The sequence below is a fragment of the Eurosta solidaginis genome, chromosome X, assembly GCF_040869045.1.
Source record: "Eurosta solidaginis isolate ZX-2024a chromosome X, ASM4086904v1, whole genome shotgun sequence".
In the NCBI taxonomy this organism is placed as follows: domain Eukaryota; kingdom Metazoa; phylum Arthropoda; class Insecta; order Diptera; family Tephritidae; genus Eurosta; species Eurosta solidaginis.
Window position 1 is genome coordinate 65,576,610 of NC_090324.1, and position 18,959 is coordinate 65,595,568.

The window sequence follows — 18,959 nt, forward strand, 5'->3', positions numbered from 1 at the left end:
TTGTCTCCAAATGAATGGAGACTCGGACGGGTGGTCAAATTACACCCAGGACCTGACGATCGCGTCAGAGTGGTCGATATCATGACGATGAAAGGCCAGATAACCCGACCCTTAGTAAAACTCATAATCTTGCCCTACAATCGCGATGAGGTAGAAGAATCTGCGGCATCCAATTAAAAATCCTTTCTATTGTCTTCCACTTCACGAAAGACCAAACTAATGAGTATACGTCGTGAGCCGCCCAACTTATAAATCTGGTGGAATTTCAACCAGTGAACTGACAACCTTATCGAAAACAGACGGAGTAAAAGCACTTTTCGATAGCATCAAGTTGCCTTGAATGCATGTTCAAATATTAAAAAAAGGGGGAGAAACACAACTGTCGGCCTTTACGCGCTCCTTCACCTTTCAATGGTGATTTAATACCTGTATTTAAAAAACTATCCATACCAGTGAAATTCTCATATTCATTAAAAACGAAAGGGACATTCAATAAGGCACTTTTGAAAAAGCGTCGATTTAGTAATAATAGCATCAAAAGTAAAGCGGCTAGCTTGAATTTAATGTTGGGAAAGTCAAATTCAAATTCTGTAAATAATAAAAGTAGTCTGTTCAATACAAAATCTTCTACAAACACAATAATAAAAACAACCACCGTTGACAATTCAACATGTTCAGTCGAACTTTCAACCTAATATGTGACGTTTCAGCAAAGCAATTTTCTCAAGTAATCAGCGTCACTACTATCAGCAATCACAAAAGCCTCAACAGTTTATGCCACAGCAGGAACAAAAATTAAATATCGATTTGAATAAATTAAAATTTACAAGTGATGAGGTAACACAAAGCACAACAAAACCTCCGCGCGGAGTTAAATATGGAAAAGATGAGTCGGGCTGTGGATTCCTCCTTAACGTCATCAAGCCACTTGGCTTTAGTGAGACTACGGAGGAGCGACCACAAGAAAAACTCAAAATTGGAAAAGAATACAAGCGTTCCGATCAACGTTTAAATGAGTTAGTATCACGCCATGACCAACAACTGACTCAGGTTTTGCCATTATTCAGTCAAGTATCGAACGAGATAACAGCAAGCCGGGAACGTATACACGGTGTAAAGGAAAATCTGGGTGCGTGCAAACGTTTGTTGCAGTGTAGACATGAAGAGCTTGTAACGCAGCTATACAAAAAATTTCGCTGCAGAAGCATTCTCCACTTTTCAGCGCAGCAATTCGAACCGTTTAAATTCGAGTTTTACGCGGGGTATTGATGCTCGCCGTCCCACAGATCGAACAGAAGCTAATGCACATGTCCGTAAAGCGCTTATGGAAATGACTCAAGGATTCGATATAGACAAGTCCGAAGTGATTGAAAATGCGGACTTAATTGATCCAGAATTGAGTATGACCTATTTTATTTCCATTATAATCGAGTTTTGGGATGTTGAGTAAAGTATCGGATTCGTTTGAGGTATTACGTGTACAAATTCAAACACCGTTGCTGGAAGTGGTGCGCCAAACCACGTATCATTTAATTTCGCTCAATTTAAATACAAATGGACGCGATAATCCCTTACTCACACTGCTTGAAGTCATCGTTAAACAATTTAAAGCTATAGCGACGACACATTCGTTGTTGTTGAAAAACTATTTGTCCGTAGGACAAAGGTCTGCTGTGGTCGGACCACAGCTATACGATTTAACTGATTTTTAGGCAAGATCACAGTCTGTCTGTGCTACGATTGCTGTTATCCGATTATTTGGACATACAAAATGCTTCCGGTGATAACGCTACACAGTCGGCATTCGCTGAACCAACTAATAATATTAATTCTTATTTCCTCCGACGCAAAGTTCCGAGCACCAAAAAGTCGCTCTTCAAATTTGATAAATCATCACATTCCACTGCAACAGAGTGCTGGCCAAACAATTGGGGATGGTACCGTAAAAGAGCATCGACGTAAAGCCTCTGATGTCTCCACAGATGACAATCTGACAGCCACAGCACTGGGAAGTGGCGGCAGTGGCAGTGGCAGTGGCAATTTCGCGCATACGAAAAAGCACCGGGAAAAGTGCTTATTGTAAGGCCGATCAAAGTGTGATTACGAAGGTATATTTGCCACTTCTGACCTATATGCGAGAAGTTGAAGGATTCATAAGTGCAAACCTGGACAACCATGCCGTTCACATGACTTCATTGATAATTACATTAAGGATACGTTCCTTTCCAAAGGGCACTATCGTAATTTGCAATTAACCATCGAATCTCTATCGAAAAATCAGGATGCTTGGGGCATGATTATTACGCCAGAAGAAGTGAAAGTAATGGGCTTTTCTCGTCCACTACTGCAGTCCACTGCCATGGTAGAACGGCGTTTGCAAGAGACCAAAACGCTCATACAGGAATTGCCATTCTATTCTGATGAATTATTGAAAATGGTACGCGCGCTATTGAAGACATATCGCGAGATATCACAAACGGCTTATAGAGGTGTTGTGCAGCCTGACTCTGAGGATAAGCGTATTTACAGTGTAGCTTGGCTGAAGGATGAAGATATTAGTCGGTTTTTAAAAACCACTTCCCAATTGGACCGATTTAAAGTCGTCTAGCCACCGCGTAAAACACAGCAAGAAGCTGCAACGTAACAATATCGACGCCTCCGAGGAGGAAAGTCCCCTACAAGTGGAACAACGTAATATACGTGAAGCTGAAATGCTTACTAGTAACTTGGGTTAAGGGGGTATTACACGCAAGAAATTTTAGCTGATATAAGTGTACTAAAAGAACTTGCCGTACTTCAAGAGAGTCTGGAATGGTTTTCTGGGCACGTATCGGAATTCGCGAACGAACGACGCAAGCCTTTAGTTAATGGCCTTAACATCTTAACGGGCGAATGCACGGCTACACATCAGACAGCAATAAAGGATGGCACAATCAAAGGATTAACTAATTTAGAGCTGGAGATCGATGAATTAGCCAATACATGTTTGTTGTGTTACATTTGGACGTACGCGTACAATGTTTCCATTATTTGCGAACTAAGCCCGCCAACAAATCCCACCGTTTTATGGGAACCAAGGACGATGATACTCTTGAGCCCGACCGACAGGTGCAAATGTTAACTAAGTGCTTATCAGAAATGGATGAAGCCTTCAGTGCGGCCCTACATCCACGCAAAACGAGGTACATTGTTGAAGGATTAGCACACTTGGCCGCACGTATACTTATTCAAGCCTCTAACTATTTGGAGCACATCGATCAGGCGACAGTGCAACGTATGTGTCGCAATGCGCTAGCATTATAACAAACACTCAGCAATAGTACAGCATCGCATGAAGTGGCATTGGATTAGGCGGAAAACCTTTAAGAGTTGCTATGCAAGGAACCAGATGATATTCTAACTAACATCGTTGAGAAAGGAGCTCAGTTTACCGAAATGCAATATCTAAATGCACTGCAATGACCGTGTAAGGCGCGCGGCATAGTAGAAGCAAATGTTTTAGCTTCATATCAGCAAAACTTATCAGACATTTTGGGTACTAAACCATCTACTGGCATCGTTGTTTAAATTTTTCTGTTGTTTTGGTGTTAAGTTAGCCAAACCATAGAGATAGAAATTATTTGCTCAAATAATTAAGGCTTCGTTTTGCTTAACGAAATGTACAGAGAAATCAGTGTGCTTTCCTTTGTGTTTTTTAAGTTAAGGCGTAATTGCCCATTGCAAAAGCAGGCTTATGATAAGTAACACGTCATATATACAAATAATGTATGAAAATATTAAGATATGCGCAGGCATAACCTTTAGTGATTCACCTTAAAGGACTGTTCGGTTAATTATTAGCTATGACTATACATATATACAAACTACTAATAATATTACAAAGTGGAAATTGAATGCACATACAACATACCCGATGCACTTCGTAGTTCCTCCATTTTTTGGACTACCACCGAAAAGGGTGGAAACTTCATCATGAAAACGATTTAGCAAAGTACTGGAAAATTGTTCCTTTTGATTTCCAATTTCATCGGCAATCCCGTCAATAAATTCTAAAAGTGGCTGTGAAAGCGCTATTTCTAAACATGAACGCATTTCTTATGCGCTTGTACAATGCGCTTACATGGTTCGCATTGTTGATGCATACGATTCTAGACATCTTCCACGGTCACACTTACGCGTCCCACTGTAAACACTTTGCCAACATATTTTGTATCACCTGTATTGGCTTTTGCAAGGAAGACCATGGCAAAGCCACCTTCAGCCAAGACATCTTCCACGGTCACACTTACGCGTCCCACTTTAAACACTTTGCCAACAAAACTATTGGTTTCTTTCGAAGTGGAGTGATTGTGGGAAATATCCACTTTTTCATTTTTATCAAACTTTGAAAAAATTTTCTTCATATTGACCACACAAATATGGTCGTAATGCGTCGACGACCACAAAAATGAAACGTTAGCTGATGCTGCACACACAGAAGCTAGTATAATTATATGCTGTTACTGTGTTTTTTGAGAGCTCGCTATTACAATATGCGATATGAATTGCGCATCCACCTGAAGTGGGCACAACAACGAGTCACACGTTGCGGGGACGGCTGAAATGGCGCATTAACGGGCGTTGATGATGACGAAACGCCCTATAGAATATGCTTCCTCCGGCAACAGCTGAAATTAAGAACTCGCACAAGTGTATTTTCCAAGTAATCGTTATTTTATTGCCACTTTAAACTCATACCCACAAACAATTCTTTTTTTTATATTTATTAAACCAGCTGCATTTACTTTCACCGTTCTCAAAGGCAGAAATGAAAGCTTTTAATTTATTGCACTTTGTGTTCTAATTTATACACCCTTTTTGTACAGCCAAGTTTTATTTTTAACCTTTCAAATATTTATTAATCAACGAAGTTAGCACAGCACTTTACTGGTCGTTTTAATATTAGTTTTAGCTATGATAAAATTTTTGCTGGAAGTTTTCACAATGAAGTATTAATCGAAATTTTTTTCCTGCCAGCAATAGCAAAAGTAGGGAGTTGTCCTGAAAATAGAAGAAATTAAAAAAATAATAGTAAAAAGAAATCACAATCGATTTACTATACTTACCGCTGCTATGCCACCGTACCGCCTCGTGGAATTTTTCATTATGACATTTCTCATTCAGGAAATGCCTTTAGTAACTAATCAACAGTGATGCCAACACCCATGGCCGCAATTAATGAGCCCTTGACTCACCCTGCACCATTTTAGGCCAAAAAGCCAAATGCACCAAATATTCTGGTAGATCGTTAATAGCAAATAAGACGTTGCTATTCAATGAAATACCAATTCAGAACGTAGACCAACTCGTTTACGAATGAATATATGAGGTGAAAAATTAGTACAAGGGAAGGGGTAATAACCGATCTAACCACCAGTGTAATAATGTCCACACATTAATCCAGCAAAGTTTTGCACCTTGTTGGTGCCCGGCAAAAACGCTCTCGTCATTTGACTAGTCATTTTATGGTCATGGGTTGTATTCATAGTCACATTTGCATGGACATTGTAAAGTTTTGTGAACAAATTTTTTGTTGGTGGGAGCCCAGGGTGGTTTATAGTAAACATCACCACCATGTATAGCAAGGCTCTGCACTTTAAAATACTACTAAATTTTGTATACCTAAATTTGTATACCTAATGTTGTATACCTGGATTTGTATACCTAAGTTCGAAATTTGTACACCGGGTTCTGAAATTTGTATACCTAAATTTGTATACCTGTTTCTAAATTTTGTATACCTAATTTTGTATACCTGTTTCTAAATTTTGTATATCTACCTCATTTTGTATACCGAAATTGGTATACCGGGTTCTGAAAAATTTCATAAGTCACAATTTTGAGGTAATCTCGTCAGTCAGCCACAACCAGATATTTTTTTGTGAAAAATAATCGACACGTATATAATATGACTTAATGAGTTTAATTGCAGGCATCATGACCCGCTACGGCCAATTGCGCAAGGCATATGAAAAAAAGGCCAGCTATTTCAAGGTCCCATGCCATTTGTGTTCGGCTAGGCATCCGATCCGTTTATGCCCAGTCTACCGTTCAAAGACGCCTGAGGAACGGATGCGCGAAGCTCTTCTGGGCAATTATTGTGGCAATTGCCTCCCCATGGCGCACCGCACGGCTGGTTGCTCAAGCAACGGGAGATGTCGGCGATGTGGCGAGAAACACCACACCACCCTTCACGTGGATGAGCAAGCCAAAGCCTCGCGTGAGCCGTACAAGCCGTGGAGCGTACAGGTAGAGGAGGAAGAACGCGAGAACCTCGAAGGGGCGTTATCACTATACGCCTCCGATATTGAGGCGGAGGAGATGGAACGAGAAACCACGGAGAGGGACATCTATTCTCAACCGGCCAGCATGGTCCAAGAGAGATCGGAACCACTGCCCTTCCGACTCTCCGATAGATCGGAACCACTGCCCCTCCGACTATCAGGGGGATCGGAACCACGGCTCTACCGACCCCTGCTACAACATGAGCTCCAACAGTCGAAAAGAACCCCTCACCGTCGTCGCCGACAACGATAACGCCCCCAGCTGACCAGCAACAACACAAATCGCCGTCACGAAGCCATCACGACTAGCCTGCCTCGCTCTACGTCGACCGCCGCCGATTCTCGGGGGGTCATTGCCACTCGCCAGCTAAGGACGCCGCTAACGTTCCGCAGTGGACGTACAGCGCTGGACCCCATCGCTGGACCGGTACTGCGGCCCATGATCTCACTTTCGCCGACCGCTGTCGTCAAAATAGAAGCTGGAGGACGACTACATCTGGTGCGAGCATTGATCGATGTTTGTTCGCCGTCAACCGTCATATCGGCCGACTTGGTCCGGGATCTGCGGCTGGACGAAACTCGAGTGGGTAGCCAGACAGGCTGTGTGGTGTGTCTGCGGGGGAAGCACGGCGATAACAAACGCATTGCGACCCATGCCGTCGTCACACCACATTTCCACCGAGTGGCGCCTAGTCACAGCCTGGATCCAGCCATCGCGGCTATGTATACACACATCTGTCTCGCCGATCCAAAATTCTACGTCACGTCGCCAGTACGCCTAGTTCTCGGGACAGACGTATATGCCGACATTATTCTAAATCAAGTTCTGCCAGCGTCATTCGGCCCGCTCTTGGCGCAAAGCACGATATTCGGCTTCGTGCTTTCTGGAGTATCTAGAGCCTAAATGGTCGCAGATAAATATCAAAAAAATGAAATTTGAATTTGAATTTACATTATGGATTTTGTAATAAAGAATATGTTATACTTTGAACTCATGCGTACAGTCTGTCCATCCACAAATTTCTCATCTTTCTCCCTCTAGATATTGTCTACTCTAGCAGCAGAGCCAGGCGAGGTTGCGTACCGCAAGGGGGCCGGCATGTTTAGGCCAGCAGGCTAACCCCAAAGGAAAATTAAGGGCCGGCCACCCTAATGCAATTTAATACAAAACCGCTTATTTATTACGTCCGTTAGCACAGATACTAAAAGCAAAATTGACGTTTCGTTAAGTTACCCCGCCAAAGGCCTGTTAGCTTTGGGGGTAAACGGAATGCGTGGAAAGGGAACTCGTTCACTTGGATTAAAGCCGCAGCAGGATACGCAAGCTCCGATCGTCACCGCCAGAACGCAGAGTCCCCGCATATATTAAAAAGGTAAAACTGTAGCAAGTGCATGTTTGCTTTTTAAACTCAAGTTCTAATATTTTTCTATTTCACATTCCTTTGAAATAAAATACTAGTGTAATTTTTAATATTAATCATTGCCTTTTATTTCTAACCCCCCTGAGAGAAACTAATCTGGAAGCCGCCAGCTTACGTTTTCAGGTACGGTCAAAATAAAAACAAATGAATGTGAAATAGAGCTACGTGATGTATTGTTTGTGCCTTCACTGAAAATGAACTTTTATTCTGTTAACAAAGCTCTGCAGCATAAACATACAGTGGTATTCAAAAACTATGTTGTGGCAGTAAAAAATTCCATAGGGTTAACATTGCTTAGAGCTAGATAACAAAATGATTTGTTTATATTCAATGCGCAAGTACAAGGTTCAAACATTTATTTAAATAATTTAAAGTGGCATAATCGATATGGTCATATAAACTTCGAAAGTTTAAAGAAAATTGCCGACAAAGGTTTAGTGCGAGGTATGGACACAAAAGATGTGACAACAAAAACAAATTGTGACACATGCAACAAAGCAAAATTAAGTGCAATGCCTTTTCCGAAAAAATTTGAAATTGAGTCAAAAGAAATATTAGAGCTTGTGCATACAGATGTATGTGGACCCATAAACGTAAAATCAGTAGGTGGTGCACGATACTTTCTCACATTTATTGACGATTTCTCGAGAATGATTTTTGTTTATTGTATTAAAGAAAAGAGCGAAATATTTGAACAGTTTCAATTATTCAAAAATATGGTCGAATGTCAAACTCAGAAGAAAATTAAAAAGCTCCAAAGTGACAATGGTACGGAGTACATAAACAATAAATTTACCGATTTTTTAAATGAGTGCGGAATTAAAAGGCAGTTAACTGTGCCATATACTCCCCAGCAAAATGGAGTGGCAGAGAAAGTTAGCCGCACAATTGTAGAAATGGCTAGAAGTTTGCTGGTGCATGCAAATATAGAACCAGAATTGTGGGGTGAAGCTATACACACAGCTGTATATTTACGTAATCGCGCACCTACAAAATTACTTAGAGATTGCACTCCTTATGAGATTTGGTACAACAAAAAGCCGTCGGTAAAACATTTCAGGGTTTTTGGTTCGCGCGCATTCGCGTTAAATAAAACGCAGCGTGGTAAATTCAGCGCAAAGGGCAAAGAGTATTTGTTCGTATTGTGATAATATTCAGCAACAACTTTTATTTTGAATATAAAATATCTTGACATACTTTTTTTATATATAGTTTATATAAGCAAAGCTTACTGAGAATATTAAATGTAAAGTAGAAAGTAACAAGTGACAAAGTTGATAATTTCATTTGCTAAAATCCAACACTTTCCCTCAAATGGAATTTTACATACATATGTATGTATATTATACGTAGTTACTTATGTATATTTAATCTACATTATAGTTAATCCAATTTCGTTAATGCAAGTATTGTGTTTTGGCAATGGTAGTGCTTTGGTCAGCACATCAGCTGGCATTCTATCAGTAGGCAAATATTCGATAGAAATTTCTCCCCTCTCCACTGTATCTCTTACAAAATGATGGCGTATATCAACATGCTTTGTTCGATTATGGAATACTGGATTCTTACTCAATAATCTTGCTCTTTGGTTATCATTAAATATAGGTGTAATACCAATTTGACCATGTACTTCAACCAAAAAATTTCTAAGATGTATTGCTTCTTTTACAGATTCAGAAAGCGCCATATACTCTGCTTATGTGCTGGACATTGCAACAGTTCTCTGCTTTCGAGACTCCCAGCTCACAGCGGCATTTGCTAACTTGAAGACAAAACCAGTATAAGATCTCCTGTCATCTATATTAGCGCCCCAATCTGCGTCGGTATAGCCCACTAGTTCTTTACCAGTCCTCGTAAAAACTAATCCCATACTTGCAGTTCCTTTTATGTATCTTAGTACCCGTTTTGCAGCTATCCAGTGCTCTTTGCCGTAATTGGAATTATATTGACTTAAAACGCTAACTGCATGTGTAATATCTGGCCTTGTAGATATTAATAAGTACATTAGGGACCCTATAAGATTCTGGTAAGGTATGTTCTGAACTTCTTGCTTCTCTGTTTCGGTATTCGGGCTCATTTCTTTCGAAAGTTTTACGCCCGGATTTAAAGGAGTGGAGACTGGCTTCGCGTCTTGCATGTTAAAACGCTTTAAGATATTATTTACATACTTTTCTTGCGACATCGTTACTGTATTATTCTGATTATTTTGCTTGAAACTAATACCAAGACAATATGTCAACTCACCCATATCTTTCATCTCAAATGATTTTGCTAGTTCCATTTTCAGCTCGTGCAACATTTGATTATTATTAGCTGCTACAATCAAATCATCGACGTAAACTGCGACAATTATCATACTTTTTTCTGTTTTCTTCAGAAAAACGCATGTATCTGATTTCAATGGCTGGAATTGCATTTCCTTCAATTTTTCATCTAGTTTCTTGTACCACTGTCTACCAGACTGCTTCAAACCGTAAAGTGCTTTCTTAATCAAACATACCTTATTTCCGTGATATTCTTTCGATTCATCCTTACTTAAGATTTTGTCGAATTCTTTCGGTATTCTCATACAAATTTCTTCCTCAATATTCCCGTTCAAATATGCAGTTACAAAATCTAGTTGATGCAAAATCAGACTATACTCAGCCGCAAGAGCTACAATTAAACGAATAGATCCAATTCTAGCAACAGGTGCAAACGTTTCGTCAAAATCAATTCCCGGTATTTGAGTAAAGCCTTTTGCGACAAGCCTAGCTTTGCGTCGTTCTATACTTCCGTCAGGTTTACATTTTGTGCTTAGGACCCATTTACATTCGATTATTTTCTTATTAACTGGATGCTCAACTACATCCCATGTATGCTTTTTCATTAGGGCATCGTATTCACTCTTCATTGCTTTAATCCAGTCATCTGCATCTGGACTAGATAGAGCTTCAGCTGTTGACAGTTGATCGCTATGAACAGCTAAGCCAGCAGTATTATGGTAATCTTCACCAATCTCATCTGATGCTTCTCTGTTCGATTGACTTACCATGTTGTACAATTTACGTGGCCTTCCTCGTCTTCCGGTGAGAACTCTCTTAGGCCTGCCTGATCCTCGCATCGAAGTCATGGGAGTAGCATAGCGTTCAGTATTTTCAAGTTCAGAAGGGGTATTATACCCGTCTTCTCCTTCATCGCTAAAATCTTCTTTACGATCTTCGTTGTCTTCTTCAGCGCTGCTACCTTTTATATGTGTGTTTTTGTTGAAAATTTTAAAATCAATACCAAAAGCTAAATCTTTTTTGACATTTTCTTCGTCAATAAATTCTTCATAATCGCTCAACTCGAAACTGTTACCAAAAGTGACATCTCTACTTCGTAAAACTTTTCTTGCACTTGCATCCCAAAGCCTGTAAGCTTTAGTTTCTTCTGAATATCCAATAAAAATACATTTTTTGGATTTGGCTTCAAACTTTCCCTTTTTATGAGTTTTTTCAAGGGCATAAGCCGTTGACCCAAACTTCCTAAAGTGAGTTACGTTTGGCAATCTTCCAGTCCACAATTTAAATGGAGTTTCACCATCCAAACTACGAGATGGGCATCTATTTCGCAAATAATTTGCTGTCAAAACCGCTTCAGCAGAAAAAACTGCGGGCAGCCCTGCTTGAATCATCATGCATCTGGCCATTTCTACCAATGTCCTATTTTTGCGCTCTGCAACGCCATTTTGTTGCGGCGTATAATCAACTGTCCGTTCGTGTTTTATACCCTCTTTCTTCAAAAATGTCTGCATTTCATTGTTAACGTATTCTGTTCCGTTGTCTGATCTAATACATTTAATAAACTTACCAGTCCTTTTTTCCACCATGCGTTTGTATTCTGCAAATTTGGTCATAACTTCGCTTTTCTTTCTGATGAAATATATTTCGCACCACCTTGATTTGTCATCAATGAATGTGACAAAATATCGAGATCCCCCCAAGGAATTTGTACGCATTGGTCCACATAAGTCAGTGTGAACTAACTCCAATAGATCAGTCGTTTTAGTGGACGATTTTGGGAATGGTGTCTGAGTTTGTTTTCCCTTAACACAGACTTCACAAATAGGTAATTGTTCGTTGAAATTTGTTTCAGCTCCAACAACTTTGCCTTTTCGTATAGCATCTTTTAGATCCTTCTCGTTCAGGTGGCCGAATCGTTCATGCCATTCTTGCAAACTTATTTGTGCTAGACTACATTTTTCAGTTTTCTCTGAAACATAGTACAAATCTTTAAATCTAGTAGCCATCATTACTTGTTTACCTGTTTCTGGTTGTAAGACTATGGCCTCTTTTGCGGTAAATACTACATTAAAACCATGATCTGTTATTTTTGAAACTGAGAGTAGATTTGATCGCAGGTCAGGAATGTAGAGCGTGTCATCAAATTTTGCTGCGATGCCTTCTGAAGTGATGAATTTCACAGTACCAATTCCATGTATTTTCGTTGACTCGTTGTTAGCCAATTGTAAAACATTTATGTCCGATGGTTCAAGTCCTCTAAATTTTTCCTTTTTGCTACACATATGCGAAGATGCACCTGAATCTAGACACCATCGCTCGAGCTCTCCATTCACCTGCATTGCGACTTCTGCAGCTCTTGTTGATTCGTTACGTTTCAAGCCATTCTCCTTAGCCTTTGCTTCGTTTGCCTTCGCTCTACATTCTTTGGCCTTGTGACCTATTTTTCCGCAGTAATGACAGGCATATTTAAACTTTCTCTTACCTTGCTTTCTTCCCTGGTTCTGTGAATTTTTGTGGATAAACATTGCATTGGGGGTGCTCTCACTATGATTTCGTTTACGTGCTTCGTATTCTTCCAGCAGCTTTACCTTTAACACCTATGGTTCCGGCAACTTTTCCTGAGTTTCGATTGCAATCCTAAATGACTCGTATTCTTCGGGAATGCTGTACAACAACAAGACGGTTAGAAGTTCATCAATTATTTCGAGTTGCATTTCTTGAATCGTGTCTACGACGTTAAAAAAATTTTTCACGTGGTCCCGCATATCTTGGCCATTCTTCATTTTTAGTAATATAAGAGATTTCAATAACATTGCCTTACGAGCTGGTCCTTTGGATTGATATATGCTATGAAGCTTGTCCCATATATCCTTTGAAGTGATACAATTTCTTATCTGCTTCAATTCGGTAGTAGCGATCGCTAATATCAAATCCGATTTAGCCTTTGCATCCTCAGAGTGCCATTCGGCAACTTTTTCCGGGGGAGAAGTTGGTTTTGAACACGTACCATTCACGTATTTCCAGGCATCATTCTTTGTTAGAAGGGCCTCAATCTGGATCTTCCACGTATCTAAATTCTCTTTACCCAATGGCTCAATTTTCACGGCTGTGTAGCTCATCCTGAATCACACGTATGTAGGTATTTATAAGTTACTTATTCGGCGCAGTGGAAGCGTGCTGGGCCCATAACCTATTGTGATAATATTCAGCAACAACTTTTATTTTGAATATAAAATATCTTGACATACTTTTTTTATATATAGTTTATATAAGCAAAGCTTACTGAGAATATTAAATGTAAAGTAGAAAGTAAGAAGTGACAAAGTTGACAATTTCATTTGCTAAAATCCAACAGTTCGTCGGATATTCTGAGGTTGCAAAAGCGTATCGCTTGTATGATAAGGAAACGAGGCAAATTTGTGTAAGACGTGACGTAAAATTTTTAGAAGATGAAGTCAACTTAGCTGTGCCGAAGGTGACACCAAAAACAGAGATGAAAATGACAATGCTACAATTTTTGTAAAAATCGACGATCGTAAACATGTTGAAGAAGAGCGGAAAGAAGATGAAGAGTTTGAAAGTTGCACCGAAGACGAAACAGAGGTAGAAGAGGCAAATGTAGGCAATGTTGCAGAGAATGGAATTGTTTCGGATGAAATGCAAATAATAGGTGAGTCTCATAGAAATGGAAACGAATCACGTCGCGGTCGAGGTAGGCCAAAAATTATTCACACTGGTCAAGTAGGGCGTCCCAAAAAAGAGAATCAGATGCTAAATTATCTACGATATGGTGAAGATGTAGACACGCCTCGATCGGTCAAAGAAGCATTGTCAAGCGAATACTCCTTTGAGTGGAAGAAATCAATGGAAGAAGAATATTCGGCGCTTCTTGCTAACAACACTTGGTCAGCAGTAGATCTGCCTGATGGTCAAAAAGCGATTGGATCGAAGTGGGTTTTTCGAATAAAACGTGATTCAGATGGCAATATTCAAAAGTTCAAGTCGAGACTAGTAGCAAAAGGCTGCAGTCAGCAGCTGGGTTTAAATTACTGGGAAACTGTTTCGCCTGTAATACGATATGAAACAATTCGTATGCTACTTGCTATTGCCGTTGAGAAAGATTTTCACTTACATCAGATCGATATTTCCAATGCATATCTCAATAGTAAGCTTACGGAAGAAATTTACCTTAAACAACCAGAAGAATTTGTAGACAATAAAAATCCTAATAAAGTTTTAAAGCTAAATAAAGCCATTTACGGCTTAAAGCAGTCTGGGCGACACTGGAATAGTACTCTTGATGTAGCATTGAAAGATATGGGTTTCAGCCCATGCAAAAGCGAACCGTGTTTGTATGTCAAACAATACAATGACAGTTATAGTTACATTGCCGTTTATGTCGACGATCTTATCTTAGCATGTCCAAGCGAGAAAGAGATTGCGAGCATTAAAAAATCATTATCGTCTAAATTTCAACTACACGATAGCGGGGCAATGACATTTTTTCTTGGCTTCGAAATAGAACGTCAGGGTAAGACAGGTGCGATTTCTGTGTGTCAGAAGAACTATATAAACGAGTTATTGATTATGTATGGTGTGACATCATGTCGTCCGGTAATCACACCTCTAGATCCTGGTTTTGAAGTAAGCTGCAGAAATGACAAGTGCACTAAAATAGACGCAACAAGCTATCAATCGTTAATTGGATCTTTAATGTACTTGCCCATTTCAACGCGGCCAGACATTATGCACGCAGTAAGTTTATTAGCACAAAGAAACCAAGAACCCCACACCGAACATGAGGCTGGTGCAAAACATGTCCTACGATACTTATCAAAAACCATCAATTTAAAGTTACACTACTGCAAAAATGGTAAACCGGTAGAAGGCTATGCGGATGCCGATTGGGCGAGTAACGATTTAGATAGGAAGTCATACACCGGTTATTCGTTCTTTTTGGCGGGTAGCGCTTTTTCCTGGCAAGCAAAGAAGCAAGATGTAGTCGCATTGAGCAGCACAGAGGCTGAGTACATCGCTTTAAGTACGGCAGCAGAAGAGGCTGTATATCTGCGGCGCTTACTTAAAGAAGTTGGTTTTATTCACGACATCGGTCCTGTTAAGTTAAAAGCCGACAACATGAGCGCAATTCAAATTTCAAAGAACCCTGTGTTCCACAAGCGAACCAAGCACATAGATTTGAAATATCATTATATCCGAGAAGTTGTCGAACAAAAAGTAATAGAATTAGAGTACGCCTCCACAAATGAAAATGTTTCTGATATTTTTACAAAAAATCTGCAAAAACAGAAACATGTAAAATTAGTTCAAATGCTTGTCTTAAAAATTAACTGAAGAAATATTTAACTTAAGAAAGAGTGTTGAAATAATAACTTGGAGTTTTAAGTTCAATATTTCCTATTGAGAACATATTTCTAATAATTAGAATGAATAAGACATATTACATATATTGATGAGTTAACTATATGTACACATGCATTTTATATTTTAGTCCTCATTAAATCGTTGAACTAAGAAGTGCTTTTCTTTTATTGTACCGGACATTCACGCAAGTATACAAATCCCCTTCCAAATTCCTACCAACAATATAGCATATATTGCTGTCTGAAAAAATCATAGAGATCGGTTGTATATATAGTATATATCTCATACAACCGATTGTTCAGATAAGAAACTTTTCGCAATTTCTACCCCATTTTAACAGCTATAAGCTTCAAATTTCACCGATTGCTTACGTATATAGCATATATTGTCTGAAAAAATCATAGAGATCGGTTGTATATATAGTATATATCTCATACAACCGATTGTTCAGATAAGAAACTTTTCGCAATTTCTACCCCATTTTAACAGATATAAGCTTCAAAATTCACCGATTGCTTACGTATATAGTATGTATTGTTGTGTCAAAAAATCATAAAGATTGGTGATATATATAATATATATATGATGGTATATATAGTATATATATTTTTTTTTTTGATTTCGGCCTCATTTTAACAGCTATAAGCTTCAAATTTCACAAAATGCTTACATATATAGCATATATTGTTGTCTGAAAAAATCATAGAGATCGGTTGTATATAGTATATATCTCATACAACCGATTGTTCAGATAAGAAACTTTGCGCAATTTCTGCCCCGTTTTAACAGCTAAAAGCTTCAAATTTCACCAAATGCTTACGTGTATAGCATATATTGTTGCCTGAGAAAATCATTGAGATCGGTGGTATATATAGTATATATCTCATACAACCGATTGTTCAGATAAGAAACTTTGCGCAATTTCTGCCCCGTTTTAACAGCTAGAAGCTTCAAATTTCACAAAATGCTTACGTATATAGCATATATTGTTGTCTGAAAAAATCATAGAGATCGGTTTTTACCTATTTTTTATTTTATATTTATCTTAAAAATCGTTTAGATATATTCAAATTTCACCACATGCTTACGTGTATAGCATATATTGTTGTCTGAGAAAATCATAGATACCGGTGGTATATATAGTATATATCTCATACAACCGATTGTTCAGATAAGAAACTTTGAGCAATTTTTTCCCCATTTTAACAGCTAGAAGCTTCAAATTTCACCAAATACAACCGATTGTTCAGATAAGAAACTGTGCGCAATTTCTGCCCCTTTTTAACAGCTAGACGCTTCAAATTTCACCATATGCTTACGTATATAGCATATATTGTATGTCATAGAGATCGGTGGTATATATATTATATACCCCATATAAACTCTAATTTTTGCCCCCTTTTTACGGCTAGAAGCTTCAAAATTCATCAAATTTCATCAAATAGTTACGTTTACGTCATATATTGTTGAAATACGTGATTCGTAGTCATAGTTTTTACACGCAGCCCACAATAAACCTGAAACTTTGCATCCTCACACAAAGTACCTACCTGGTTTTATACCTTTCATGAAAATGAAATGGTATATTAATTTTGTCACGAAACCAAAAATTGTAAGTCCTTAAAGAAAAATAGATAGACCCACCATTAAGTATACCGAAATAATCAGGTTGAAGAGCTGAGTTGATTTAGCCATGTCAGTCTGTCCGTCTGTCCGTCTGTCTGTTTGTATGCAAACTAGTCCCTCAATTTTTGAGATATCTTGATAAAATTTGGTGAGCGGGTGTGTTTGGGTGTCCGATTAGACATTTGTCGGAACCGACCGGATCGGACCACTATATCATACATCTTCCATACAACCGATTTTTCAGAAAAAGAGGATTTTTGTAATATCTTACCCAATTTAACATATTGAAGCTTCAAACTTCACCATATTCTTTCGTATATTGCACGTATTGTTGCCTGAAAAAATTGATGAGATCGGTCGTATATATAGTATATATCCCCCACAACCGATTGTTCAGATAAGGAACTTTTCGTAATTACTGCCCTATTTTAAGAGCTAGAGGCTTCAAATTTCAACGAATGCTTACGTATATAGCATATATTGTTGTCTGAAAAAATCATAAAGAGCGGTGGTATATATAGTATATATATGGTGGTATATATAGTATATATATATAGTATATATATATATATATTTTCGCAAATTTTAGCCCCATTTTAACAGCTAGAAGCATCAAATTTCACCGAATGCTTACGTATATAGCATATATTGTTGTCTGAAAAAATCATAGAGATCGGTTGTATATATAGTATATATCTCATACAACCGATTGTTCAGATAAGAAACTTTTCGCAATTTCTACCCCATTTTAACAGCTATAAGCTTCAAATTTCACCGATTGCTTACGTATATAGCATATATTGTTGTCTGAAAAATCCTAGAGATCGGTTTTATATATAGTACATATCTCATACAACCGTTTGTTCAGATAAGAAACTTTTCGCAATTTCTACCCCATTTTAACAGCTATAAGCTTCAAATTTCACCGATTGCTTACGTATATAGCATATATTGCTGTCTGAAAAAATCATAGAGATCGGTTGTATATATAGTATATATCTCATACAATCGATTGTTCAGATAAGAAACTTTTCGCAATTTCTACCCCATTTTAACAGCTATAAGCTTCAAATTTCACCGATTGATTACGTATATAGTATGTATTGTTGTGTCAAAAAATCATAGAGATCGGTGATATATATAATATATATATGATGGTATATATAGTATATATATATAGTATATATATATTTTTTTTGCGATTTCGGCCTCATTTTAACAGCTATAAGCTTCAAATTTCACCAAATGCTTACGTGTATAGCATATATTGATGTCTGAAAAAATCATTGAGATCGGTGGTATACATAGTATATATCTCATACAACCGATTGTTCAGATAAGAAACTTTGCGCAATTTCTGCCCCGTTTTAACAAATTTCACAAAATGCTTACGTATATAGCATATATTGTTGTCTGAAAAAATCATAGAGATCGGTGGTATATATATTATATACTTCATATAAACTGTCATTTTTGCCCCTTTTTTACGGCTAGAAGCTTCAAAATTCATCAAATTTCATCAAATAGTTACGTTTACGTCATATATTTTTGAAAGACGTGATTCGTAGTCATAGTTTTTACATGCAGACCACAAAAAACGTGAAGCTTTGCATCCTCACACAGATTACCTACCTATTTTTATACCTTTCATGAAAATGAAATGGTATATTAATTTCGGCACGAAACCGAAAATTGTAAGTCCTTAAAGGAAAATAGATAGACCCACCATTAAGTATACCGAAATAATCAGGTTGAAGAGCTGAGTTGATTTAGCCATGTCGGTCTGTCCGTCTGACCGTCTGTCTGTTTGTGTGCAAAATAGTCCCTCAATTTTTGAGATATCTTGATAAAATTTGGTGAGCGGGTGTATTTGGGTGTCCGAATAGACATTTGTCGGAACTGACCGGATTGGACCACTATAGCATATATCCTACATACAACCG

General features: G+C 38.3%; 1 pseudogene; it reads left to right on the forward strand.

Annotated features, from left to right (window-relative positions):
• The first annotated feature begins 774 nt into the window (after positions 1-774).
• LOC137234983 (exocyst complex component 4-like) lies at positions 775-3,567 on the forward strand (annotated as a pseudogene).
• Positions 3,568-18,959: the final 15,392 nt, after the last annotated feature.